Here is a 5,026-nt window from a genome sequence, read left to right as displayed (position 1 = left end):
GGTTGGTAAGCTAACCACTCATTAAATTACTCAGTTTATCATCGAATACGACAACGTTTGCCCTCAAATCGTTTTTGTATTGGTCAAAGACGTCAGAAGTCACTCCTGATAAAACTCTTCGCCACGAAATATTTTTTTCTCTCTTTTTTGGCCCTGGAGGCTAATGTAACCGACGGATATATAAGTTGAATCGACTTTAGAAGTATAAATAGCTATTCTCAGTAGTTAGGGAACATATTGTAGGAACGAATAGTAGTCACTGGTATCATAGGGTAGGCCTATAACATGGCGACAACAATAATTATTGCGCTTCCAATCACCATATCATAAAGTTTGAACTGGTAAACATATTTGTAACACAGAGTGTATTATGTTTATTACACGATTATTAAATGCACTTATTCAACAATTTCATGTTGCCCGAAAAACACTTTCTTTTATAGTAGCAAATGATTTGCTTCGTTTGGTTGAACTTGACTTTTGGTGTTGTACAATATCACAAAATGCTTAAAGATATCAACAGCAATACAAGATTGACAATGGCAATGGTAAAACTTTCATTTCAAGATATGTTTTGATATTAAAATGATTATAATTACTCCCAGTTTCCTTCTCAGGAGCACCGCGGAACTGTCCGGTCCAGTTTTGAGTCTTGATTTGATGGGAGGTTGAATCGTGGGCATCTATTCCCTTTAAGAAGTTATTAAAAGTTATAAATTTCATTTCATTCAAATTTGTCGGTTGCTTGCGCCAATTAAACCCTTATTTATATATTTTAAACACTTCTAATGCTGTTCTTCACATTATGTGATTATATTTAAGTTTTTTATTTTACGTGCATACGACGTGATCTTTGTAGTTGGAGCTTTTTAAAGTTCTAATTTCCTAATCCGTGGAAAATGGACTTAGAAGTGGTGGGCAGGTTGAGGATGAGTGGCTGAAGCCTGAATGTAACATGTTAAAATCGCATCTATATATATCATATAAATACTTGGTGTCAGAATAAGAGATTATTTAAAACCCCAGAGTCCAAAAGCTAATGAGACGGCCGCCGATGTCAGGGTCTTGAAATGAGCTTCGGAATGGTTTATTAAAATAAGTTTAACATGATTTAGAAAAAATCTCGCTATTTGTTTGAAACTTGTAATTAACAACAAGTTCTAAAGACTACAGTCAACTTAAAACTTTGAAATGATAAAAACTACTGTAAGTAAAACTTCAAGCAGAAGTAAAACGAGCAGCTCCCAACATCTTTCGGCGGGAAATCGTCTCCCGTTGATTTGCTTGGCAGTCGATTCTTACATTGGGGGCCTTTCAAAACACAATAACTATTAATCTAAAATTGACTGGCTTTTACATTGTTATTCTTTTATATGGCAATGCATTTCATCGTCGGTTGCAAGAGACATCACTGACAGGTCTGCATCATCAGGGTTAATAATATCTGGAGAATTTCTGTGTAGTACAGCGTAGTTTGGTGAGTGGCCGCAAGGGGCCGCTGCCTTTAGTTTAGCCGGTAATCCTTGCTGGCATTTGAAAAGTTCCTTAGTGTGGTGTGATTTTTCTTTTCCGTTCGTTATCGTTATAGTGGTACGTTGCGTAGCGTGTGATTGCGGAAGCGTGCACAGGAGATTCTTCGAGAGAAAGAGGAATAGTATTTCAAAGGTAAGCAAAACATATTAAATCTTATTTACCCATGATAAAGATTGGGCTGATACGCCTATTGTTGGCAGTAGCAGATACCTTGCTCTCTTGACATGTCTTTCGCATTCTCACCATATTATTGTGACATTTGCAGTGACGACTTCAATTTGTAAACCAGAACGTCATTAATCTTATATAACTGTATAATATAAAGTCAAAAGGATCTTGATCGTTATTAAAAATGCTTAGTAAGTAGGCCTATAGGTTACTGGGTGTGTCAACAGGTCTCGTTTTGTAACTGTTACCGTGAGGCATAAGGAGACCTGCTGTATTTCGTCAGTCATTAAGAAGTCTTTGCAGTAGGTAGCCTTGTAGGATAGTCTCTATGACATCAGTTTATCACTATTAGATATGTAAAGGCAGCGTTAGAGTTTGCTTAGCAATAGTAAATGCGTTGTATCAAACTTGGTTTCTCAATTTTAGTCCGAACGACACATTGATGAGAGTATTTCATGTCGACGTAAACAAACCGAGGAAATCAGTTTATGTTATTCGGTTCGAAGCAGAAATAGTTGTATAGTTTATACGTATAACCAATCATGGTTTGATATGTTTCCATAAAATAATATGTCTTTTAGTTTGGTAATAGCACGTAAATGAAATTTGGTAGCCTAGGCTAGGCTATACCTGTGCTTTCAAACCTATATGTAAGCTGGTACATCATTCAAACCTTATTAAAAGTACAGCTTAATTTCGAAAAGATATGAATAATTTTTCTTTTAAGAAGTGTTAAATCATCACACCAAAGAATACAACAGCCTTTAAGCATGGCAACAATAGGAAAAAGAAGTCTGACCGAGCAAACTCTAGACTTATACTTCAAGATTCGGCAGGTATTTTTATAGTTTTGTCCTTCTTTAAAAAACAATTTTATTCCGAACAAGTCTAAATTACTTTGTTATTGTAGTCCTTATTTAAAAATTCTCTATAGTATTGTCCCAAAGCCATAGAGCGGAAAGAAATGCTTTGCTAGCGTTTTCTGTGGTCCATTTGTTAACAAGACGGTGAGCATGGGGGGGGCGACATATTTTGCAGTACCTGTTTTCAAAACTTTGCTAAACAATGCTCTCGGAGATATCAGAGTAGCTAAACGTTATAATAAAATGCATTTTGTTAAACAAATGTGATACCGCCTTCACAGTGATCTTAATTCGTTAAAAATATATTTGGCATTCCAGTATTTCAATTGTAAAAGACCCCAAAACAATAATATTTCGAAATATTTTGTACAGGAATGTTTATTATACTTGTAATAAGATCACATGTACTTTTGATAAAGAAATGTGATGGACAAAAGCAATGTGCTTGCCTTAGTGTTTAGTCGGAGAGATCGGCGCCTTGTATTATTGACTGTATGTCTATTCATAGTTAGTACATGCAACAACATGGCAAGACCTACTTCCACTAGCAAGAAGGAAACTTTCGTAAATGACTAAGATAAGACAACATAGGTCTCAATTTAGTGATACGCTAGGCTTGGGTTATTGTGCTTTGCCTTATATACAGACAACCAGCAACTTCCGAGGAAATATAACGCTTCAGTGATAATCAAACGCCCATCGTATATCATATCTATGTAAGGTAGAAGCCAATTGAAATATTTGTTATAAAACTTGTTATGTATTAACCCATTAATGCCCGTAATTGTCTACTGAAGTAATTATGAATAATTTCTTCAGAAATACTTAACTTTTGTCTAAATAACAAGTTTCTGGCATTGAAACTAAAATTTGACGTGTAAATAAAAACATTTGAGTGGTAGGATTTCCTGCCACTGGGCAGGGGAGTTAACATATTTGCGCATTTTTTTTTATAATGTCATGTATAATAGCCAGATAAAAATAGTAAATTATATCCTGCAGCCTAAGAGGAATTACTTTATGATCAAACATTCTGAAAACAAAGTAATATTAATTAATATTAGCAGTTATTTTGCTTAGGGGCTCAAAATATTTAAATAACTTTCCCACCTCGTCAGTTATCATGTAAGAATATTTAAGAAACTACAGTATCTAAAACAGTGGTTACAAATTCAGCTCACTTATAGGCTATATTGCCCACTCTGCTTGAAATTATGGTTAATAATTTATATAAATATGTATAGCCTATACATATACATACATTTTATATATATATATATATATATATATATATATATATATATTTATATATAGAATTTGTATTTTAATAAACCTGTTTAAACTTGTTGGCAGGATTTCCTGCCACTGGGCATTGGTAGGTTAAGAATATATTTAATACATATGAAGTTTTATAACATGTATCTCATTATCGGTCTTACCTTACATTTCAGAGAAGTATGTCGTACTGCCTTTACATTTCATCCTAGTTATATATACAGCACAGTATATGTTTTATATATATATATATATATATATATATATATATATATATATATATATATATATATATGTGTGTGTGTGTGTGTGTGTGTGTGTGTGTAAAAGTGAATGTTTGTATGTTTTTGTATGTTTGCTATAGAGGTCCAAACCGCTTGACTGATCTAGACAAAATTTGGCACGTGGCCATCATTTGACCCAACTTAGATAATGGGGTCGGTTTCAAACCCTTTCCCTTCCCCATTCCCTCCCCATTCCCCCTTCCCCCTTTCCCTTTCCCTTTGTAACTTATTTGGTAAATACTCATGTACTCGAGACCATAAAATATGATATTGAAAATGCTTTTCTTTATTGTGATTGTTAAATCTGTTTAAGGTTTCTGTTTAGGTTTAGTGGGGGGTGTGTGTTTAGGTTTAGTGGGCGTGTGCTTAGGGTTAGTGAGGGTGTACTTAGGTTTAGTGAGGGTTTCTTTGGATATGTTTGGGGTGTGTTTAGATTTAGGTGGGGGGTGTGTTTAGCCTTAGCAAGGGGCGTGTATTTAGGTTTAGCAGGGGTGGATTTAGCTTTAGTAGGGGTGTGTGTTTAGGTTTAGTGGTGGTGTGTGTTTAGGTTTAGTGGGGTGAGTTTAGGTACAGTGGGGGTGCATTTAGGTTTAGCAAGGGGTGTGTTTATCTTTTGTGGGTCCTATGTGTTCAGGTTTAGTGGGGTGTGTCTTTAGGTTTAGTGGAGGGTGCATTTAGGTTTAGTGGGAGGGATGTTTATGTTTAATGGAGGATTTGTTTAGGTTTGGTGAGATGGGTGTTTAGGTTTATTAGTGGATGTGTTTAGGTTTAGTGGAGGTGTGATAAGGTTTAATGGGGGATGTGTTCAGGTTTAGTTGGGGTGTGTTTCAATTAAGGGGTTATTTAGGTTTCGTTGGGGTGTGTTTAGGTTTAGTTGGGGGTGTGTTTAGGTTTAGTGGGTGG

At 35.2% G+C, this 5,026-nt stretch overlaps 1 long non-coding RNA gene across 1 annotated transcript in view; it reads left to right on the top strand.

Moving 5' to 3' along the window:
* Positions 1–1,559: 1,559 nt before the first annotated feature.
* The window catches only part of LOC136826663 (uncharacterized), a 221,031-nt gene continuing 217,564 nt past the window's right edge, over positions 1,560–5,026 (top strand). The window contains exon 1 of the long non-coding RNA XR_010849680.1: positions 1,560–1,665. This is a non-coding gene — a long non-coding RNA (uncharacterized lncRNA). The remainder of the gene's footprint in view (positions 1,666–5,026) is intronic.

Source organism: Macrobrachium rosenbergii, chromosome 41, assembly GCF_040412425.1.
Source record: "Macrobrachium rosenbergii isolate ZJJX-2024 chromosome 41, ASM4041242v1, whole genome shotgun sequence".
NCBI lineage: Eukaryota > Metazoa > Arthropoda > Malacostraca > Decapoda > Palaemonidae > Macrobrachium > Macrobrachium rosenbergii.
The sequence above is the reverse complement of the archived record's forward strand: the minus strand, read 5'-3'. Positions and strand labels throughout refer to the sequence as shown.